A 25,262-nucleotide genomic window follows, 5' to 3' on the forward strand; every position below is an offset into this window, starting at 1 on the left:
CATACTTTATATAAATATATAATAATTCAATAAAATGTTCAAAAATGCTTTCCTACTCCTGCCAAAGTAGATTAACTATTAGAAGTTCAAGTAGGGGTTAATCTTATGGCTGGGGGTAGTAACTAGAAGGTGGCCTGAAGGGGCTCGTGAGTTTTTGTGGCTGTGTTTCCTTTGTGAACAGTCATTGACCTGTGCAATTATGATATGTGTGCATATATACCTATGATACGTGTGCACATATATAATTCAACAAATTTTACACTAAAATAATGAAATACTTAATTCTGAAATTTCAAACTTTATTCTTGAATAATACCCTACAAAAAATGCAACCTATCAGACCTTAATTTATTTTTTTAACTTTATTATATAATAACATATTCCCCAGTTAGCCTTTTGCTATGCTAAAATATTATCAGTGATAATCAAATATTTATTGACCAGAGATCTAACTTTCTAGACTTATGAAACTCTTCTTTGGTTCTCCTATTTTGCTTTTCCGTCAGCCTGCTGGGATATTAAAATGACTATTTTGCTTGGGTTGGCGACAACTCTATCCCCCCGTGCATGCATTTAAAACACCCGTAGTCTATACATGTGGCATACCTACATGGCTCACTATCTCTCTGCAAGTCTTGCAAATACATCAAATTGGAGCCTGAAGCATGGCATCTTTGGGAAGACTCTCACCTATGCAGGCGAGTTGTGAGATAGCTCACTTCACAGCTCTTAAAAACTAGGCCAACACCTGGAACAACAGATGCTCCATCAATGTGACAATCAGGGGCAGATTTAATTTTCTGAGATTAAAGATTCCAGGCCTTCATCTGCTAACTACATAGAAACAAGGAGAGCAGTTACAGTCATTTTACCAGATAACTAATAAGATTTGGTGAGTAGAATCATTTTATCAACTAACTACATACAAGATCTCAGCTGGCAACAAATTTATCTGTTGTGACTGGGTAGTTACCGTTTTATTTATGCTGGGTTTTTTTTAATGAGGAAGGTTATGAAATTATGTCATTCAGAATATAGATGGGTTTTAGCGAAGATGGAAAAAGAAAATACTGCATGTACCTTATTAACTTTTCCATCAGTAAAGTTAAATCTATTTAATTTGTCCCATTTGAAATCAGAAACCACCACATGCACATGAAAAATGCTGAGTCATAGGCCCTGTTTCATTCACATTTACATTAAAACAATCACAGAAGGGCAAAATGGTACACTAAAACAGAAATGGTGCTCTTCATCACTGAGCAGTAAATAACAAGAAGGAATCATGGAAGGAATAAGAAAAGAGTAGGAAAATTATTTCGGTGTCTGCCTTAAGCCAAACATGCTTGGCAGCTGTAGAAGACATTGGATGCCAACCATGACTACTGAAGTAATCTCAGGAAAACGGAGGCAAATAAGCAGATTTGAATGTAACTCCCACCATCGTGATTTTGAATCTTTTTTTAAAAATAAAATGGTTATACTAGGTTGTATCTCATGATAAAGGACACTTCTCAAAACTCTGCTTTTAAGTTCTGATGGGTAGAAAATTAACTGGCCCTCAAAGTGTATGATTAAAGGAAGCATTTTATTGTGCTGGGGGAAAAAAATATCCTGATAGGAGAAAACCCATCTGAGTTTTTGGAGTTTTGCTGTTCAGAGGCAGCAATAGCTCAAGCAGTCACTATGTCTGTTATCAGGGAAGTCACTGACACATGAAACAAGGATGAACCCCATTTGTCTGGGTAAAGAGCCCAGGGAGGAAGTAATTGCTAGTTGGGGCACAGCTGCAGATAGCAGCTGATCAAATCCAAAGTTCAAATGCTTATTTCATTCTGATAAAAATCATTAACTCACGAATAACTTACCCCAGGCTCCTGTACACTCAAGGAATGACTATGCATACCATCTGCACATAACTGTCCCTTAATACTTTGAAATGGTGACAGTAGCTTTCATTATGAAAGCCCAAGATATAAACAATGTATGAAAGTGCAAGCGGTCATCATTCACATTTGATTCAGCTACCAGAATGAGACTCCACATTTGAACTCAGTACAGGAAATTTCAAAACAAAACCTAAATTTGGGAGAACACAGGCTCTAAAATGAGAAGTTTGCTACTAACATTTTTAGTATAATATTTCTCATTTGGCTATTCTTTATTTATTCACATTGTGCTGACTCCATAGAGGAAATTTCTGAAAGGTTATTACAAATTATATGTTATAAGTAGAATAGTAAAGCTTGTTACTGAGTCCTAGCTCATACTGCGCACCGCACAAAAGGAAAATAAATTGAGAGATGAGGTGTTGGGACAAGGAATAGTGACTTTATTCAGAAAGCCAGCAGACAGAAGAGATGGTGGACTAGTGTCCCAAAGAACCATCTTACCCGAGTTAGAATTCAGGCTTCTTTTATACTGAAAGGGGAGCAGGTGTGGTTTGCTGTTCCTGTAAACCTCCAATAAGGCAAATGTTATTCTCTGTTCTGCAACTTTTTTCTCTACATAAATGGAAGAATGTTATACCTTTAAAGGTCAGAGCCTTGAGAATTGGCTATCCTATACATTTTAAGCTACAGGCAATATTCTTTCAGTGATTAAATTATAGCCAAAGCAAGAGAATACAAAGACAAACAAACAGATCCAATATGGAGTCAGATTTGTTCTTCCCTATTACAAACTGACAAAGAACTATTTTTTTAAGAATTAAGAATATTTTTTCACCATGAAACATATTCATAAAATGTCTGCAAAGAAGTATCTGATGCCTTGAGCTCCAGAAAGTAGTAGCTTAAAAAATAATTCCATATTATTTTCATATCTAAGTTGAAAACAGTAGGAAAGTTTGGCGTTGCTACCACCCAAAGACAGGATAAGAGGTTTTACAACATACAGTTGAAAATATGTATATATGCAGTGAACTGTAATCACTTTGTTTTATGCCATCAGTTTTAGTTACTACCAATATTCAGGTGACTTGTGAATTTATATGTACAGTCTCTGTGCTCTTCTAACAACAAGATTCCACCCTGCATCTCCTCTTGAGTGTCTCAAAGATGCCTCCAACTCGACTTGTTTAAGAGTGAACTCAAAGTCTCCCTCACCTATCATATTTGTCTTTCTTTTTCCTACCACAGGACCTTTGCACATGTTGCCCTCGGCATGTTCCTTCTTCACTTATTAGTTACTGCCTACTTATGTTTCAGACCTCAGCTCAAATGTTATTTCCTCAGAGAAGCCCTTCCCAATCCATGACTAGGTTAGATTTATATTATTCATATAGTATTCACATAGTATTTATACTATCCTATATGGTGATATCTCTGTGAAACTTCTTCATAGCACTTATCACAGCTCTAATTTTACATTTACTTGGGCCATTATTTGATTTATGTTTGACTTTACTATTAAATTGGCATGGTCTCTTCCACATACATACACAATGAATATTTGTTGAATAAATGAGAATACATGAATTGTGCTATCTTTAATTCTGTGGTAAATACCAAGCTGAAACTGATATCTGTGTTTGGTCTCTGTAGTTGCCATGAAAATGAACCCCTTGACTATGAGTAGTAGGTGGCATAATTGATGGAAAGTCCCAGCTGCTGGGCTCTGAAACCCTTCACTGTGTTTGCATCCAGGTCATGCCTCTCCTGGGTGGTTCTCAGCCAATGGATGATCATGACAGGGGTACTAAGGCAGTCTCATTCCTGGGAGATGCAAGGATCTTCTGATAGGAGGCAGTGACTGGAGGACTCCCCAAGGTTCTTGCCAAATTCTACCATACCACCTTCCTTCCCTCTGTCCTTCACAAGGGCCAGACCTAGATCATGATGTATGTTTCTCATAGGACCGAGATTAACACAGTTTGACAAAGACTGTGTGCTTGGTGGGTCCAAATGTGCTAACACCATACAGAAGACGCAATGCTGAAGGCATAGTGCCTTTGTTCGAGTTTATATTTCTGAGAATAATGATCTGTTGTATCTATTCAATATTTTACACATTTCTGCTGTGTGATATTGAAATATAGAGCATCCCTTTTGCACCCCAGGGAGAACATACGTAGTACTGTGCAGTTAAATGAGATATTTAACATGAAAATCTTAGCATAATACCCATCATATAATAAAAGCACAGTAAAGGTGAGCTATCACAAGGATTACCATGATCACTGTCACTCTTCTCCTCTCCAACAGGTTCTGCTCTCCTTCGAAGAGTGGAGTTAAGTATACAAAGTGGGCTTTACCTATTTAAATCATCCAGCGTCCAGAAAATAGTCTATGATTGTTTCTGGTGATGGACACAACTTTACTAAATACCAACCAATGTTAAGTAATCTGTTCCTTTTCTGCAAACAGTCTTATTGTTTCATTCTACAGTTGATCAAATACAAGGCCAACCAAGCCAATTTTCCCCCCACTTTTTGCCAACCTAAGCTGATCAAAATTTATGGCTATATTAAGCAGATACCAGCAGTCTGGATACAGAAGATGAAGTCTTGTTAGGACTTACCTTGGTACAGAACAGTTTTCCTGTGATTTGACCCTGACTTCTGAGAAATCACACACTGCTTCTGGAACATTTGGTCACTGTGGAATATTTCCAAATGTACCCTTCTGGCTGTGCTGAAACATTGCTCAATAGCCTTAGTTACTAAAACTTGCTTCTCATTTTGTAATCTATTTTAGTAGTGTCAGAAGAGATTGCAGAGCTTGGATAAAAATATCAAAATGACCATTATTTCAAGTGAAAGAAACTCAGTGAAAATATTTCAGTCCTTTAATGTTTCCTGATCTGCTTCTGTGTCCTCTGACTTCTCCCTTCCAAAGGCCCCATGAAGTCGGCACAGGGCATGGAGCTACTGATCAAAAAGGAAAGATCTGCTTTTTTACCATTTGCCTACAGAATATGAAGGCATTAATTTAATCTTATTTTAAAGTCCCAGGAAAGAGAAAATATTGATAGTAATTTATTTTTCTAACTGAAAAGATGGTCACTGTAAGGATCCAGAGGAAGAAGACAACCGGATGTGAAAATATAGAGAGACAATGACTTTTTAAGAGAATTTTCCTCTTCATTAGGAATACTATGCATATTATATTAATTAAATCTTTAAAATGTTAAAATTATTATCTGTGGGTAGTAGAATTTAGGGACTTCCCTGGTGGTCCAGTAGTTAAAAATCCGCCTTCCAATGCAGGGGACCCAGGTCCGATCCCTGACTGGGGAAGTGAGATCTCACAGGCCGTCGGGCAACTAAGCCTGCACGCCACAACTACTGACCCCGCGTGCTCTGGAGCATGCATGCCACAACTAGAGAGCCTGCGCACCACAACTACTGAGCCTGTGTGCTCTAGACCCTGCACGCCACAACTAGAGAGAAGCCCGTGCACTGCAACAAAGAGTTCGTGTGCCACAATGAAAGATCCTGCATGCCGCAACAAACATCCCGTGTGCTGCAACTAAGAGCCGACAGGGCCAAATAAATAAATATTTTTTTAAAAAATGGGAAGTTATTTTCCTTTCTTCCAATTTTCTGTGTCTCAACATACTAGTGCGGGAGTTAACAGTCTGAGGATTAAGTGAGAAGAATTGGTAGTGGGTCTAGAAATTAGAGATTAATAGGATTCAGGGTGTCAGATTAATTTTCTATTCTCCTGACAGCTCTGGAAGGATGAAGCTTATGTCAAGTAGGCCTCTCTGAAACAACTGTCCAAAGCTCTGCTAAATACAATCTCCAGACCTGCCCTGTGGCCAATGATATGTGGGTTTTTTTGCCTTCAAACAACTTAGAACTGTAAACTATTATCATTGAAAAGTAAAACTGAGATTCTGTAGAGGAACAGCTGACATGCATGAGTTTTAACTCAGGATATGTTGCTCAGCTGGTGAAAATCTGTTCATGTCAAGCATTTTGCTAGCAAATTATTGCTGCTGAAAATATACCAACAAATGAAACAATCATGGTGCCTGTCCCAGAAGACCTTCCACTGTATTTGAACAAATTGAATAAAATTATGGTTAAGAATGATTTACTATTATGGCTAAACAAATATATGGTTTTAAAGTATATAAAAAATTTGTTTCCTTTATGTAAATATTCCCTTCTATAAATGTATTTTCTTGTACTATTTACTCCTATGGTAGGATTTTTTTCATCAGATGTCAAGTATAAATCACATTCTATATATCTATTATCTAAAGTTCTAAACTTTGGGGAGCCTGTATATGCAGTTTTACTATGTGGATAAATGGAGTTTTCTAGAAGCAGAACTTAAGGTGAGAATTTGTGAGGGATCAGGACATTTAATGAGGTAAAACCCCATAGGGTGGTAGAGAAGCAGGATGGGCAAGGGGAGGTAAAACATGGGGTGAAATCCAGTAGAGCCTCATAAATTGGAAACATGGGCACATGGCAGAGGACCTCTGGAGACAGTATTGGTCATACCTCGGTTATTCCAATGAAGGGAAAGTACAAAAGTATTGATACCATCTCACTTATCCCTTTTGAAATAAAGTGTTCTAGAAAACTCAACTTAACACACACTCCAAAACTACACCATTCTCTACAACCTGCTTGCCAACCGTCCCTATCCTAATCTTGGCAGTGAGCTTGGCTTCTACCTCCATCCAAGACTAATCAAGAGATGAATAGAAAATGACTGCCCATTACAATCCACTGTTTAGTCGCACCCTCAGGGTCTCATTTGAAGCTGGCCTCAATCTATATATCCAAATTGGACCTGTTACTTGGCTTTCTAGAATTATTTACAAAATGTCCTGCAAACTAAATAATTATACAGTTAATCTCTTGTGTTTTTTTAGGATCAATATACACAGATCTCCTGAAAAGATTAGATTATGTCATTCAACTTGGCAGTTTCATAATAAAGACTGCAGGAGGTTGAAGTGGTATGTCCAAGGTCACTGACTCAGCTAGACCTGGAAGAGTTAGGTGTCCTGACCCCCAGTCCAGTGGTGTTCCTCCTGTAATATGCAACCCTGTGCCATTGGTGTAGAATCAGGTGGTGTTTCTACTTATCATGATTCAATTCCCTGTTCTCTATAATCTTCATAGCGGCATTTCTTACATATTACACCCTTTCTGTGGATGTGGAATGCTCTTGTAATTTTTTAAATTAATCTATGCAAAATATAATTACTCTCATTTTCTCTTTTTATATATTTGCAGGGTCTGAATGGATATTTATAGGTGCAAACCAGAAAGCTCACTGAGAAGAGAGCAAATCATTTTTTCCTACACCTTCGCATTTGTGGGCAGATTTGTAATGTTGCTTGGAGTTCACTAAGTAAACTAAGTAGTTCTGTGATCTGGAAAATCCTAGACAAGTATCTTTATAAATAGGAAAATGCCAAGTTATGGAAAAGTGGAAAAAAATCCCCAAAGTTGAAATGCTCCTCTTCTTATTGCTGAATAAATAATTAGCAAACCCATCTATTTCTTGACTTGATGTTTTAACTCCGTAGAACATACTTCATAATATTGATATCATTTTATTTTATACATTTAATAATATATATTTAAAATAATGAAAAACAATAATTTTTCAAAGACATTCTAAAGTTGGCATTCTTTTCCAAGCTTTGCTTCTGATCTGTCATACTTTAAGTTTTGAATGTAAATATGAGAAGCAGTTTTAAAGAAATCATTTTACTCCTAGAATTATGTTCAAGTATTTTCAGGGCGAATAAAGTAGATAGTGGAGGGTTATTCCTAAAAATTGGACTGATTAAAAGGTTTACTGTTCTACCAATGCAGAATTCTTCTTTCTATGTCCAATTCCATATTCTTTATTTTTGTATGATTATGACAAGCCTAAATATCTTGGGAGGAAAAGAAAAAAGAAGGAAACAAATGCAACTACACATGAGCTGTTAAACTAAATGTTCAATGCTATTAAAAGAACCTAAATTGTTTGCTGTGAACGTAAGTAGTTTGGTAGATTTATACATACTGAAGTCTCCAGAGGTGGAAAGTTAAATATAGCAAATTACTCACTAATAAGGGCATAACACTGAAGACAGTGGATATCGTTAACACACTCAATTCCCCATCTTTTTCCTCTACTGTCATTCAGGAAAATAAGCACCAGGTCGGAGAACTAGAGATTTTGAAAAGGAGCACTACCTTTGAAATTTTAAATTTTATTTTCCCCTTAAAGTCAGAAGAGAGAGAGATGAACGAGCCCAGGTGTGTAATTCATATCTCATCACCACCTGCACTTGGTCTCTCTTTATCTGACATACATGTTCTTTCTCCCGAGTTTCCCTATCACCTCCAATGACTGGCAAAAAGCAAATAAAGCAATGAGGTTTGGGGCTGAAAGGTACCAGGTGTGCTAGTTCATTAAAAAGAACTAATGAATGAATGTAACACACAATCCACATGATTGTAAAGAAGCAACATATGATTATAAAACATTTGAAAAATACTGAGTTTTCTGCACGCAAATGCTAATATATAACTCAACTTCTCATGTACCTGGAAGACTATTTTAATGTTATAACTCCATTCATGAATGCCTTTTCCTCAGAAAGAGACACAGTACCGCTTTGCATAATGAATGACTCAAAGCCTGTTTCCTGCTCTCTCATTGGCCCAGGAAGCAGCAGGGGTGAAAAGGAAAGGAGTAAGATTTTTTCCGCTCTAGATATTTCAAGGTAACATCAGGGGATGCAGGCTGTGAGAGAAAACCATCTATTCCCAGAACACTATGGAGAGTTGCCTTCTCCATTAGTCATGAGATTATGCTGTAGCCAGGTACTGGACGGTTTGTGCTTCACCTCCAGAGGCTAAGGTTGGGATGATGTCTTTGCTCTCTGGCCTCTTCGGCTAGGTGCTAAGGAGAAGAGAAAGAAACGCAAGGCAGGGCACATAATAATCTGTGGTACAAATTATAGACTGCGGTATGCAAAAGCATCACTTACATACGCTTATTAAAATGTAGATTCCCAGGACCTACACCTAGTGTAATGGTTACTATGGCTACATAAACTCTCACAAAACTTAGTGGCCTGAAAACAACCATTTTTATTTTGCTTACTGTTTTGTGCATCAGGAATTTAGCAAGGGCTCAGATAGGATGCTCTCAATTGGAGTATCTGGCATGGTTGGAATCGAGTGTTGGCTGAAACTACACTCAGCTGCAGGATCAACTGGTATAGACATTCAATATGGCTCACACACATAGATAGCAGGTAATGCTGAGTGTTGGCAGGAGCTTAGCCGGGGCTGTTAAAAAGAGCCCGTTTATGGGCCTTACCAGCATAATGGTGTCAGAGTAGTCAGACTTCTTACATGACAACTAGTTTCTTCCACAGCGAGTGTCCCAGTGGAACCAAGTGGGAGCAGCAAAGCCTTTTTTGGCTTAGCCATAGTGGTCACACAGTGTCACTTCTGCTATAATCTCTTAGCTGACATACTCACAGCTCTGCTCAGACTTAAGAGGAGGACACATAGAGCCTACCACTCAATAGAATTATCAAAGAATTTGTTACTAGTTTTTAAAAATAATCTTCCCTCTGAGATTACAAATTGTACACATTCCTCTCACTTGCAAAATATACTTGTCTCTTCACTTAGACCCCCAAAGTTTCCTCTTATTATGACATCAACTTCAAGTCTAGGACCCTGTCGTCTAAGTCAGGGCTACTGTGGATAAGGGTCCTTAGGTATGATTCCTTGAGTAGGGGTCCTCTTGATCAAAAAACCTACCAGCAAAAGAAATAAGTTATTTGCCTCCCACTAATATTACATACAATTGTATATAGGCATAGGATATCTACTGTATGTATTCCCATTTTAAAAAGGGGAAAAATAGAAGCAGTCTTAGATAGATAGAAGTAGATAGAAGCAGTCTCTGGTCCACAGCAATTCTGAAGTCCAATCAGGTATGTATTTCCAGTTCCTTGAATTAGACTCAACTATTTTCCAGGGATCTTTACTCTCCTTCTGGATTTTGATTCACCTTTCTAGTAATCCTCCTCCTTCTATTATAAATGGTCTGTGTTTACACAAGTCATTATAATGACTTTAGAAGTATGATGGCCTTCCTGCCTGTGCGTTTATAAACCATTCCATTTAACAAAAGCCACACACACACATCTCTTTGAAGTAAATATTTCTCTCTACCTTTGGTTCCCTTTGGGACTGTCATGGAAAAACACAATTAATATTTTTAGGAGACCTGTTGTTTGCAGAAAGGGTTTGTGAGGTTTTCTCTTAAGACCCTTAGGAAGTTTCATTTAAAAGGGTCTATGAGGTAACACCTTAAACCTTTCCATATTCTTAAGAAATTGTTTTAATCACACACTTAATTTTACTGAGACATTGTACTGAAAGTTCTCTGGCTTTGATATTTGTCCCATGGCCCTTTCCTATTCCCTTTCTGGAAGATTTTAACAATCACCCAAAGCCTCAAATTATCTTTATCACTTTTCATATGCACTGTTCAACATTTATTCAGAAACAGAGGAAAAGACCTGTTTATGAACAGTGAGAACTAAAAACTATAAAAGACAGTCAAACAAAAATTCCACAACTAAAACTACAGAAATTTAGAACTCAAAGTATGGGTTTAACAGCACATTAGACACAGAAGAATCAGGATTAGTGAACTAGAAGGTAAGTAAGGAGAAAATGTCTAGGATGAAACAGTGAGAATAAAGGATAGAAAATGTAGCAAAAAAGCATAAAACATATATGGAACACAATGAGAAGATCTAATACGTGTTTTTAGAATTCTAATAGAAAGGAGAGGACATGAGGATAGAAACAATATTTTAAAAGAATAATTACTGATAACTTTTTGAAATAGAAAAAATACACAAAGAATCGCCAGGAACCCTATAGGGTGAAGAGGTACTGGGGACCTAAAGTAGAAGAAATACCTAGTCATAGCCTAATAAAACTGCTAAAAACCGAAGAGCAGGACAAAATCTTGAGAGCAAAGAAAAACAAAACATAACCTGCAAAGACGGAGTAAGACTGATATTTGACTTCTCAACAGAAACAATAGAAGCTAGAAGACAATGGACTGACATTTTCAAGATGCTGAAATAAAAGAACTCTCAACATAAAAATCTATACCCAAAAGTCAAAGTGAAAGAAAGAGACATTTTTAGACAAACAACACTTGGAAGAATTTCTCACTATCAGGCTTTCACTGAAGGAAACACTAAAGGGAGATCTTCAAAACAGAAGGAAAATTATCTCAGATGCAACTACAAAGAAACAGGAGGGAATGAGGAGAAACAGGAAGGATAAATACGTAGGTATGTGGACTGTATAATAAAACATAAGCACAATGTTTTATGGGATTTAGAATATTTCTAGAAATAAGTCCATGAAAACAAATGTTTAAGAGGGGTAAAAAGGCAATTGTGTTGTCCGGTATATGGCAAAATTTCCAATCTATATTTGATTCTAGTAAGTCAATATAAGTATAGTAATATTTGTTGCTGTCTCTAAAAGGAGAATAGTAAGATGTATGACTAAAAAGCCAACAGAGGGGAATATGAGCTAGTAATTAACATAAGAGGCAAGAAAGAAGAGAAAAAGCAGCACAACTAATGTGACAAATAGAAAACAAATAGTAAGAAGGTACATTTAAACTCAAGTATATCAGTAGTTACATTAAAGGTAGATAAAATAACAACTATTTTAGAGACAAGATTGTCAAATTGAATTTTTACAAGTCCAGTTCTATGTTGCTTACAAGAGCATGCCTTAAATACAAAGATTTAAAAAGGCTGAAAGTAAAAGAATGGCAACAAAAATACCATGCAATTTAGAAAAAGCTATATCTAGCAATAAGCATTACAGTGTTACTGATTACAAAACAGTCTTTAAGGGAAGAAGCATTAGTGGAAATAAAGAGAGGTATTTCATAATCATAAGAGAGTCCATTCACTAGGAAAGTATAGGAATTCTAGATTTTTAGGTACCTAATAAAACAGTCTTAAACTATCCAAAATTGACAGAACAAAAGGAGAAAAAAAAAAAAAACCCAGTCACGGTGAGAGACTAACACACCTCTATCAGTATATAACAGGACAATCCCCAAATGAGTAAAGTATTGATATAAAATATTTAAGTAACACAATTGACAAACTGATCTAATTGTCATATAGAGAATGTTTCTCCAAAAACTGCAGAATATGCACTATTTTAAAGCATGCGCAAAACACACCAAAACTGAGCATATGCTGGGCTATACAGCAAGAATCAACACATTTCAAAGGACAGAAACCTACAGCATATTTTCCCTGACTGCAGTAGAATTAAACTAGGAGTGAATAATAAAGATAATGAGGAACTCCCTAAATGTTTGGAAATTAAGTCTTAAACTACACCAGTGAGTAAAACAAGGAATCATATAAATTAGGAACTATGTTGATTTGAATAAATAACAAAATATAAAAATTGTGAGATGCAAATAAAATCATGAGTAGAGGGAAATATATAGCCTGGACTATTTATAACAGAAGTGAAGAAGGAAAATCTATTATATAAATATACATCTTAAGCAACTGTCCAAGGAACAGCAAATTAATACTCTGCAAAAATGAGGAAAGGAGGGAAATTATAAATATGAGTACAAAAAGTTATTAATATAATTAATTAATTAGTTAATTAATTTGTTGGAATCAACAAACCCAAAGATGGTTCTTTGAAAAGCCTTAATAAAATTGACAGTCTTAGTAAACTGATGAAGATCAAATAGCCAACAAAGGACTTATATCCATAAGATATAAGAAAATCTAATAAATATTTAAGAAAAAGATAGATAACCCAATAAAAAACTATACAAAATATGTGAAAAATATTTCACAGAGGAATATATTCAAATGCCCAATAAACAAATAAGAGTATTTGATTTCAATAGTCAATGAAAAATGCAAATAAAATCACCATGACGTATCACTCTAGATCCACCAACATAACTTCCAAAAACAAAACAAAGTGACCAAGAGTGCCATCTGACCATATCAAATGTTGAAGAGGATTTGGAGCAATTGTATATTTTAAATGGGGGTGAAAATTGGTACAACCACTTTGGAAAACGAATTGGCAAAATTTGCTAAACGCTGAACGTGTGCAAAACCTCTGATCTATATATTTCACATCTAGGTATATACACACAAGAAATGTGTCTATATGTGCACCAAGACAAGTGTACTGAAATATCCATTGCACCATTATTTAAAGTAGCCCTAACTGGAAACATCACAAGTGGTCATCAACGGCAGAATGGATTTGGCATATCTGTGCAATGGGATTCTAACCACCAGGTAAAATCAATAAGTTACTGCCAAACAAAACAACATGGATGAGTCTCACAAATATGATGCTGAATGACAGAAAGACAGAACAGTAGTATCTGCTGACTGATTCCATTTATACAAAGTTCAAAAACAGACTAAATTCAGAAACTCAGGATCCCTCCTTGCTAGGTGGTAAATTAGCTTACTGCGGTTCACCGATACGGGCAGATATGAGAATTCTGGGTCAGAGACAAAGCAGCTTTAATACAGCTGACACAGCCAGCAGCTCAGCTCGTTTTCACATCAGTTCCCCTTGCCCAAGATGCACAAGGGCAATGCAAGGCAGCCTAGGTGGATGCTGTGCACGGAGTGGATTTGCATCCCAGCTGAAGATCCTCAAGTTTAGGAAACCCTAATCTTTTATAATGGGCTGCAAGCAAACCTGTCTGACCTTTGCACGGGAAGGACAAATATTTATTATACTATACAGTATAATAAACAGCAACTAAATCTGCCTTCTGCTCCAGAGGGAAACACCATCTCTACCATCCAGGGCTGTTCATACATTCTGGAAAAGATAATCCAGAACAAAAGCTGTCAGTGCCCTTGTTTGCAAGCCTTCCAGAAAGAGAGAGACTCGTGGAGAACTGTTTCCCAATAAAACAACAACAACAACAACAAAAAAAACCAGACTAAACTCACCTGTGATGGTAGAAATCAGGACAGGGCTGACCGCTAGGGAGGGGCCACAAGGCAGACTTCTGGGACACAGATAACGTGCTACTTCTTGATTTGGGTGGGGTTAGGCTTACATTCATAATCTGCAGGTAAATAAAAAGTTTATTGTAAAACAAATAAAATACAGGTATTCCTTGCTTTGTGCTATGTGCAGGAATGTAAAAATGACAGTGCAAACTGAAACTGTGTTCATTCTCACAAAGAGAACGAACTTGAAAAGTGACTTCTAGTTATCCTATTTTCATTTGATTTCATTTGCACTAAAATAGTAATAAAAATTCAAACTATCAATATTTACTAATAGATTTTTATTAAATAGAAACTATGGGTCTAACATTTTGCTAGGTAATGAAGAATCAGAAATCAAGGACACAAACATTTGTGTCCTTCCTCAGGAAGCTTACATATTGGGGATTGGGGAGAATAGGTGTGTTACTGAGGGCAACAGAATGAAGGCTGCTGACCTTTGCCTCTATTCATTATTAACATTCATGTCACCCATGTTGTGCCCTCCTAAGAAAATAAGCCATAATTTCAGTCTTTGCTGAGTTACTACCCAATGGAATGAAGCATGAGGTCGTTCTCAGCAGTCACAGAAACATGTGCAGAACGTAAAGCTGTAATTCATTCACAGCCTTGATCCTACAATGCTACTCACTTACAGCATTCTGTGTTCTCACCCACACCTAATCAAGTGAAACATAGAATCTTATTCTGTGGAGCTCAGACTCCTGACCCTCCAGTCCAGATCAAGAACTCCCCCTAGATGTTCTTACAGTACTGTATACCTTTCCTTCTAGCACTTCAAAATTTGCAATTATATATTATTTGTGGGAAGATTTGATTAATGCCTCTCTCTTCCAAGAAGAGCTCAGCTCCATAAATTCATACTACCTGGCACATAGAGGAGTCACCCAATAAATACAGCTGAATAAGAGAGCTTGGCTGCGGTTAAGCCAGGTTTTAGACATAAGAATGGGATAAAAGAGAGACTGTTCTTTGACTTTTAAATTTACTTTCTGATCATCGCCATTTAGCCAGAGTAGAACTGGTGTCTGAAGAGGTTTTGTCATTACATCATTTCTGGCCCTTATCCCATGACCTTATTTCTTCCCCTCTGCTCAGGAGAACATATTGTATAAGGTCAGTAAGATGGATCTGGAGCCCCAGCATAATGTCTTCCCTTGCCAAAAAGATTGCTTCTGCCCTGGAGCACACACCTGCTTCTTCTTTGTCTGCCAGCTCTGAGAGGTGAGGTGAATTAGAAATGCTCTTCTTTCTGGAGCTGGTGGGATGAAAGGTTCCAGCTCCTTATTCATCACTCTCTATTCTCCATCAAACAGCAAATATTCAGTAAGCACTTACCATGTGTGCAACACAGGACCGAACACAACAGGCGATAGAGTTACACCACCATGAACCTAGCAGCCGACTTTGCCTAATCAATGAACGAGTCCTATTGGTTTAAGTTCCCAAACATCTTTCCCATCAACCCACTTCTTTCTACCATCATCACCATCACCCAATATCAAGCCACCATCTTCCTCTGCCTTTGTCTCCTAAATGGTGTCTCCACATTCACTCTTGCCCTCTCTACCTGTTCTCCTCACTGAAGCAGAAGTGATAAGTTTAAGTGGTAAATCAGATCTTTTGGCCTCTCTTTACTGACCCCTTCCCCTCGCACCCCCCGCATCTGTTTAAAGCCTGACAATGTAAAATCTTCTGCCATTGCTCTTAGGATCACAAATATCCACATGACACTACATCAGGCCCAGCATGTTCTGGCCCTCACCTACGCTTCTGGCTTTACCCTGTGCCACTTTCATACTTACTCTCTGTGCTCCAACCACTTTGCCCTTCGCTAGGTTTCCTGAAGGAGCTTTGCTTCCACTCACCTCTGTGCCTTTGCACATCCCGACCCTTTCATTATTGATGCCTCTCCCCATCCCCATTCAGCCAATTCCTCCTTCACTTTCAGGTATCATCTCAACTATTACTAATAAATAGAACAGTTAGATTTTCAATCCAGGTCTGTTTCTCTCTAAAACCTGGTACTTTTACCATCACATTTTGTTTCCTCCCAGGAAAGAAAGAGAACATGGTGGGCAAAATATATGGGCCACACGCTAGTTCAAAAGCCACGGATAAACAGACATTTTTCCAAAGAAGACATACATAATGACAACAAGTATATGAGAAGTTGCTCAACATCACTCATGATCAAGGAATGACAGGCAGAGGGGAAGGAGGCCTTCGAGGCGAGAGGAAAGATGTGTGAGATGAAGCTCTTGACTAGCAGAAACGAGCAAGACATCTTCCTAGTGATGAAGGAAATACGACCAGATGGATCAAGTTGGGGAAAATTAAGGAGGACAGTGTCACTGTAGCCCCTAGATGATCATCTTTGGGACTGACAGTCTGTGAAGCACCTCACGGGGGCTAAGTTCTAAGGGATGGAGGGTGAGGTACCTCCAAAGCTGACGGAGGTGCCGAATGGAGAAAGGAGTTGTTCTGCCAGAGCAGGGGAGCAGGAAGTAGGCTCTGCTGGAAGGGAAGGCCTCCTCCACTCCAGATGCTCAGTCAATATCTGTCACGTAGAATTTAACCCCAGGGTAGTGGGGCATAGAAGACAAACTGTCCCCCGGAATCACTTACTAATCTACTTCAGGTGTGTTAGTCAAGTGTTGTAGTAGCTAAAACAATGGGAAAGGAGATCCAGACAGAGCTCTGAGAGTGTAAAGATGGAAAGTAAGAATGATGTGGATGGGCCACATGGAAGACGGAGGAGGGAGGGATTGTGGCAATGAAAGCAGGGAAACAGTGGAGCAAGTTAAGATGGAGCTTTCAGTGTCGAGGAAGGACAGAACAGGATGATTTGACTTGTTAATGCATGTACGTGAAGACATCCTACATTGGGGGTTACCTGGTGGAGCAGTGGTTAAGAATCCGCCTGCCAATGCAGGGGACACAGGTTTGAGCCCCGGTCCGGGAAGAGCCCACACACGGCGGAGCAACTAGGCCCGTGCGCCACAACTACTGAGCCTGTGCTCTGGAGCCCACAAGCCACAACTACTGAGCACGTGAGCCACAACTACTGAAGCCTGCGCACCTAGAGCCCGTGCTCCACAACAAGAGAAGCCACCGCAAGGAGAAGCCTGTGCAACACAACGAAGAGTAGCCCCCGCTCGCCGCAACTAGAGCAAGCCTGCGCATAGCAACGAAGACGCAACGCAGCCAGAAATAAATAAATAAATTAATTAAAAGAAAAAGACATCCTACATTAAATTCAATGATTTCTGTGTGTGTGTCAGAGAACAGAGGGAGGGAGGAGGGGGAGGTGGAGGATAAAATGGAGAAGACAGAGAGAAAGAGAGGAAAGAAAGAAAAGATGGTGACGTGGAGCCAGTAAGAAGGGAAGGAGAGGAGGAAGAATGAGAGAGGGGGAAGAGAGAGGTCAGGCAGTGTACATAATCCAGTGGCCACCCGACGGTGTGAGCATGAGTCCTAGGTGAGCATGAGGGTGAAGCGTCCACAGGCTGGTACCGCAGCTGAGTTTCATTGCCTCTTACTTCTTATACAGTGTGAGCTTCTTGGCACGCTAGGTACGCTTTTACGTGATGGCTACTAAAAGAAAAAAACAAATTAATTCCTCTCATGTCCAAATGAGCAAAAAGCAATGTGTTGCAAGCCTAGAGGAAAATCTGGTTGCGTTGGACCTATTGAGAGTGGTATGTGGTCTCCAACTTGAGATTTTCATAGTTCAGTTTGAGTCTAAATGGTACCTGTTCTTTACAGGACTGAGAACACAATCCCTTTCTAGAATGAAGCTCGACTGAGGAATAGACTGTGCATCTTGGTAGCGCCAGCTATAGAAACGTGCTGTGCTGGCGAGCAGCCAGGTAGAGATAGCAGCTGCCCCAAAGCAGTACCCAGTGCTTTCTGAAGAAATTGATTCTGCAGGGAAATCAGGGAGGCTAAGGAGAAATGATGGACAGGGAGGGAGCAGGGCTGAAGCCAGGCCAGTAGATGCAAGGGTTCTAACTCCAGCTCAGCTAAGAGGAGCCAGCGGCAGGTCTCCAACAACCCCACACACCAGAAGAGATTTGCCAGACTGTCCAGGGCTGCTGACAAGGGGCTGAGAACACCTGCTGGGGAGTGAGTTCATCCATCATCTAGGGCAATAACTGTCCAGGATGAGCAGCTAGGAGAGGAAGAGAAGCCACTTCCAGGGAGAGCAAAGTGCGCTCTTTGAAGGAGGGAAAACATCGAGAGGAGATTTGGCTTTTCAAAGGGAATAGTGCACGTTGGTTAAAAGTACGCTTGAGGGCTTGTGCTGTTTGTTATGCAGCCCCCTGTCATTTTAAGCAGAATTCATCACTCACTGCTTTGTCAAGCAGTGAAGGCAGCCAGAGACTTCCTCAAAGTTGATAGGATGGAACTTCTTCCATCTGCCAATTACGGTGACCTTCGACCTTCTGTCGGGCATATGCAAGCAACTTAATCGCGAGGAAAGCAAGAATACATTTGCAGGAACAGAAGACCCGCTGTGTCTAAGCATCTTAGGTCACTTCAAACAACCAGGAGAAAAAATGTTAAGTGTAGACAGACCTCCGCAGAGGAGCAGTAACAAGCCCATGAATGGCAGAGATGGAAGATTTTAAATTTTGTTACTTTGTAGGCTACTGTACCTAACTTTTGGAAAAACATCATTAATGACACTAAAATGTGTCCCAGGCTGACTATACTGTTGGGCCAAAAAGTTCTCTGATGCACATCACTCTCCACCACAAGGCTGCGTCTCTGAATAAACCACTCAGGGGAAGTTGGGGGACCTGGGCCTGAATCTCCCCTCACCAGAAGTCTCGACACTGCTTTACTGATAACACAGGAAAGGGCACCTAAGGGGTGATTTCTAACATGATGTGTTGACAATTGGCCTGGGCACAGATGGCCCAGCCCAGCTCACGCCGGCCCAGGTTTGGAGGGGCTGCAGGAGTGGGGGACACAGGTTTCCTGGGCTCAATCAATTACTTAAGGACCTGCAGGTTGGGCTGTGGACTTTTGAGTCCAGACAGTTGGAGGCATCACCCTGTGGCCTGCAAGTCACACACTGCCCTGCAGAATAATGACATATCAGCACCCTTATGTACACAAAGATGAAAGGCTCCTTGACTCACTTCTGGCGCTAGTGCCTGGACTGCAGGGGCAGCTGCCATGAAGCGTTATCACATGGTGAGAAGCTCAGACTCCGCAGATGTTGCAGATGTTGCCCATGAACTTTTTCAGCTACAACAAGAGCCACCAAATGTGATGGGGGAGGCACATCTAATCAATAAAATGAGTTGCACAGATCAAGACAAACATCTCCTCAATGATCATACCTAATAGTTTAAGGAAAACCAAGAATGAATGAGTAGAACACTGCAGAAGAGAAAACATTGACTCCTCTATTTCAAACCAGTTTATCTTTCAAATTCCAGCTTAAATGCCACCCACTTAGCCAAGCTTTAACCCATCATCCTATTTCAAAATTATATTTGCTTCATTTTTATTTGCTCGTGTGCTCCTACATCATGGTACATATACCTCCACTAAAGCACTTTATAAATTCTATTTTGCACCTGTGTTAATTATTTTCTTGTTGGTTTCCTCTGTGATCAGTTATTCCTTGAGATGAAGTCTGAGTAAACAAAGAAAATGATTATGTGTTCATCCTTTAACATGGAAAGGGAAGTAGTGTACCTGTTTTTAAAGATGATAGGATAAATGCATTGCTTAAGATAAAGAAGGTGACAGGTCCAAACCAAAGCGTTCTTACCTGCCTACTACTAAAGGGATTGAATTCTTAGGACCAGTCACCCAAGGTTTAGAAAAAGTATTTAGGTTTTGTTTGTTTATTTTTTAGTTTTTTAAGAAAATATCTGCTCATTGGGCTAACTAAAAGAACAGGCCTTTTATTTAACCTCCAGCTGAGAACAGAGTTTGGAGAGTGAAGTTAATATTAAGAATGGGTATTATTTTTTTAATCGCTTTTTGTTCACTGGAGCTTCCTAATTGGTGCTCCCACTAATGGTGTTTCGTTTGGGTTCTCAAAGAAAAGCAAACAACCTAAAAGCAACACGGTGGAAAACTGTTTAGATTCTCAAACACCAGCTTCCTCCAGGGAGCGATGCTCAGATGGAAAAGCAATTGTGAACTTTTCCCGTGAGAAATGGATGTTCCTATGTTCAAGGCCCAGAGAGACTAAAAATGAGTTCTTTTAGGGAGACTCGCTTTTTTTTTTTTTTTCCCCCGGTACGTGGGCCTCTCACTGTTGTGGCCTCTCCCATTGCGGAGCACAGGCTCCGGATGCGCAGGCTCAGCGGCCATGGCTCACGGGCCCAGCCGCTCCGCGGCATGTGGGATCCTCCCAGACCGGGGCACGAACCCGCGTCCCCTGCATCAGCAGGCGGACTCTCATCCACTGCGCCACCAGGGAAGCCCGAGACTCGCAATTTTTAAAATGTGTAGACAAAATGAATACAGAACTCTTTACCAAATCCTATGCTCCGTTAATCAGAAATTTGCAGCACACGTGCAGGTCTTTTCATCTTTAAAAACAAACCTTGCTGCTGGATTTTAGGAATATCTGTTTTTAAAGAAAAATCTTAAGGAATGGTTTCCTAGCGTAGTCATACACTCTTAAAAACACAGTTTCTCCAGCCCAGAAAAGTTTTATTTGCCTACCTCACCACATAACTGTTCTGTTATCCTAATTGTCATTGTTATTTTTGTTGTTATTACTAGTCTTTCCATAACCATCCACCCTTCTTCTGAGAACAATATGCATCTTTTGAATAGGAATCTATTCCATCTGGTTTGAGTGAGGCTAAACTCTTTCCGCCAAGTGACAGGCAAGATATGCTCAGTCTCCAACCTGACCCAGGCTCAGCCCGCAACACTCCATCCCATGGGTTGCTAGGATGGGCACCTGACTTACAGTGTTAATAATAAGCTTCCCAGAGATTTGCAACATGGGCACTTGGAGAAAGAGACTATCTCTGCCTTTTAGTCATCAGCCCTAGTGATATAGACTTGGGGTTATCAGGTGCCGTATCACCCTACAGATGGAAATAACCTGCCAGAGAATGAAGTCAACGCGTAGAGGTGGGCAGAGTCGAGAGACAGAGGAAGAGTCGAGGTTCTGAAGCTGTCATATAGGTCTCTGTGTCCAGTGGGGCTTGAGATTTAGTTAATCTGAACTTCATAGGCAAGTGAACAAACAAATTGAGTTTTTTTTTTTTTTTTTAGTGAATTTGACTTTGGATCCTGTGACATGCAACACAAAGGGGTTTAATCAATGATCCGTAGTTTACCTGTTTCATGAAAACTATGCAACAGTGAGGCTCTGAATGCTTCAGGTGGACTCTCGCATCTACACATGTGGTCCCTGTTTGAAATCCTTTTCTGTCCATTGAATTCTTATGGTTCAACCCAAGTTCTGTTTCTTCCATGAGCGTGTTTCCTCCATTTTGGGGAACCTCTTACATAGGACACATTATACATAAAAGAATTTCTCAAACTGGAATTTAAGAATCCTTAGGATCCCCAAATTATCTGGGAACGTTTATATTCTAAGTTGTTATTCGGTATTAACCACTCTAGTGAGCACTTACTTTGAGCCAGACTCAAGGATACATCCTGAGAATAGAGAAATGAACAAAATATTCAAGGTTTTTGATGTAGTTCAGATTCTAGTGAGGGATGAGTAATGGGCAACAGATAAAAATCTAGTGATGGAAATAAATAAGTAAGCAAATTTCAGAAAGTGACAAATGCTGTGAGGAGGGAACCAGGATGTTGTGTTACAGTGATCTTGGTTAGAGGGAGCTGTTTCAGACAGGGTGGGCCCGTCTGAACATATACCTGAACATATTTAAGTAGAGAGCACAACAAAAATGACGACACTAGAAACAAGTAATACTTTTCCTTTATAAGTTGTCTCCAACATGCTAAACAGAGTTACCCTATGATCCAGCAATGCCACTCTTAGGTATATACCCAAGAGACATGAAAACATGTGTCCACACAAAAACATGTACATGAACGTTCATAGCTGCACAATTCATAATAGCCACAAAGTAGAAACAAGCCAAATGCCACAAACTGATGAATGGATAAGTATAGCCGAACAATGGAAGATTACTTGACTGTAAAAAGGAATGAAGTATATATGTGATAACAGGAACCTTGAAAACATTACTCTAAGTGAAAGAAGCCAGTCACAAAATGTCGTATGTTGCATGATCCCATTTATGTAAAATGTTCAGAAGAAGCAATTCCATAGCGATAGAAAGGTGGTTAATGGGTGCCTGGGGCTGGAGAAGTCGGGCGTAGGCAGTTACTGCTTATGGGTACATGGGGGGTGTCTTCTGGGGTGTTAAAAATATTCTAGGGCTTCCCTGGTGGCGCAGTGGTTGAGGGTCCGCCTGCCGATGCAGGGGACACGGGTTCGTGCCCCGGTCCTGGAAGATCCCACATGCCGCGGAGTGGCTGGGCCCGTGAGCCATGGCCACTGAGCGTGCGCGTCCAGAGCCTGTGCTCCGCAACGGGAGAGGCCAAAACAGTGAGAGGCCCGCGTACCACAAAAAAAAAAAAAAGAGAAATTCTAAAATTAGGTAATGGTGATGGTTTCACAACTCTGCACAACTAAAAATCACTGTACCCTTTAAATGGGTGAATTTTATGGTATATGAATTATATCTCAATAAGGCTATTTAAAAAATTCAGCAAAAAACGTCTCTATATCACTTGGGTTTAAGGGACACAAGTGTACAGTTCAACTTCATTTAATTAATCAAATATTGTTTGCATATTGATTGCACTGTGCTGTTACTTTGTATTTCCTACCTCTTTTGACCCAAACTAGACCATCAAGCTCGGGGCAGTAGGGATGGTGCTTTTCATTTCTTTAGTATTTCTACTATCCCAGGGGTATGCACACAATAGGGTCTCATTAAATTATGCTGACTGATGGGTCACTTTATGGAAGGCAACAAGGACCGTGGAGTCTGTGTTGGTTTTCCAGGGCTGCTGTAACAAACTGGGTGGCTTAAATAACAGAAATTTATTCTCTCATAATTTTGGAGGCTCTAAGTCTGAAATCAAGGTGTTGGTAGGGTTGCTTTCTTTTGAGGGCTGTGAGGGAAGCATCTGTTCTAGGCCTCTCTCCTGGGCTTGTAGACAGTCATCTTCATGCTCACATGGCATTTTCCCTAAATATGTATATGTGTCTCTATGTCTAAATTTCCCCTTTTTATAAGGACACCAGTCCTATTGAGCTAGGACCCACCTGAATGATGTCATTTAACTTGACTACCTGTCAATGATGTCACATTCTGAGGTACCGGGGATTAGGACTCCAATGTAACTTTCTGAGGGGAGGGGCACAATTCAACTCTAACAGAATCCATTTTCAATTTCTATTAAAAATCTTAACCATGAAGGGCATGATTCTGTAAACTCCCTGAAAGCTCCCAGGCCAGAGTATTTTGGCCATGACTCAGGTAGTGACTATCATAAAGCTATTATTAAATCTCCCAAGTTGAACAGAAAGTGTCTCACTCCAGTGACCAGGCTGTAATTCATCCTTTTTGCTAAGACTTTCTTATTTTGCAGTCCACTACTTTGCCCTATGACCAGATGAATTCATTTGGCTTACCTTATTCTTATACCCACTGATTTCTTAATGTCAAATAAAAGGGCAAGCCAAGTGAGGTGTTCAATTTTTCTGAAAGGTACAAAGCATTACTATTTCCCAAGTCACTGGGAGGTAGGCCAGTCGGTGTGAGAAAAAATTTTGGAAAAATAAATGTACAGAAAGTTTGAACTGGATTCAATCCCTGTGGGTATACTCATACGCTAAGTATATATCTACCTGGGAGTGGGTCAAAGAAAATATTTTCTGAAATGGGTGCTTCTTTAACAAATGGAGCAACATAGTTTTTAAATGGTCTTCTAGTTGTTTTATTTAAATAATGTTTCTAAGGAATTTGTTGTTGTTTCTTTCTCAGAATCAGGGAAATGTTTACCTTTAAATCTTCTCGGATGCTTCATTTGCTGTGTAAACAGTGTTTGCACAGATGAAGGCAGGCCTCAGCTGTGGTGGTGTAATAGGGAAGAACAAATCTGCCTTCATAGCTGACTCCACTTTACTTTAACCTTTGTATTTTATTGCTTTTGCTACAAGTTAAGGATGTTGCCTACAGCCTGAAATATACAGGACAGCCCATTCTCAAGGCTCTGACCTTTAAGGGTGTAACACTTTTCCATTCATATAGAGATAAAAAGTTGCAGAACAGAGAATAACATTAGTCTCGTTGGCAGTTTACAGGATCAGCATGAACCGACCTATGTGGACAGATGCAAGAACAAAGGATTCTGACACCAAGAAGTTTGCAGCTATCAACCACACCCCCTCCCCTTTTAGTATATACTAAATAAAGCCTGAATTCTAACTTGGGTAAGATGGTTCATTTGGGACACTAGTCCACCATCTCCTTGGTCTGCTAGCTTTCTGAATAAAGTCACCGTTCCTTGCCCCAACACCTCATCTCTAGATTTACTGACCTGTTGTGCAGCAAGCAGTACGAGCTTAGACTCAGCAACAGTAGGAACTTTGGTCTAGAAGTTAGAACCTCTGGGTCCTGTTTCTGCATCTGTCCCAAATCAGGTATTCAACACAGACAACCTCCTTAACCTCCCAGAGCCTTATTTTGTTTATCTTTAAAAAGAACACAGTATTACCAGGGTAGCTCACCAAATTGTTAAGGAGAACCAGTTAACTATACCCTGAAGAAACTGCAATTTCGTAGAGTTTGTGTTAGAGGTTAAATTGCTCACTGCTTATAACCCCACTGATTAGAAAACTGCCTGGTACAGAGTAGGTGCTTTATAAATATTGGTTAACTGGATGCAAAGCCATGAATATATCCTTAGAAAAGTATAGTTTTAAATGATCTCAATGAAATGTTCAATTTCAAAACCGAATTTTGGGACTTAAAATTGTATTTCTATTTTTGAAACTTCCTGTGAATTTGCAATCATTTGAAAATAGATGTTCAAGATAACAATAACAAAGCAGCGTCTCAGCAAAACTGAGGTTTTCCCATGTGTCTAAAGAGAGTGTTAGCTGTCATGTGTAGTAAGCCTGGAAAAACATGAGGATCTGTGGTTTAGGACAAGGTTGG

The 25,262-nt window shown here is 39.5% G+C and overlaps 1 long non-coding RNA gene across 4 annotated transcripts in view; it reads right to left on the minus strand.

Moving 5' to 3' along the window:
* The window catches only part of LOC137232677 (uncharacterized), a 920,890-nt gene that overhangs the window by 168,324 nt on the left and 727,304 nt on the right, over window positions 1-25,262 (minus strand). For all 4 annotated transcript variants that reach the window (XR_010947135.1, XR_010947134.1, XR_010947132.1 and 1 more), the window contains one exon: window positions 13,999-14,117. This is a non-coding gene — a long non-coding RNA (uncharacterized lncRNA). The remainder of the gene's footprint in view (window positions 1-13,998; window positions 14,118-25,262) is intronic.

The sequence above is a fragment of the Pseudorca crassidens genome, chromosome 10 (assembly GCF_039906515.1).
Source record: "Pseudorca crassidens isolate mPseCra1 chromosome 10, mPseCra1.hap1, whole genome shotgun sequence".
Lineage (NCBI taxonomy): Eukaryota > Metazoa > Chordata > Mammalia > Artiodactyla > Delphinidae > Pseudorca > Pseudorca crassidens.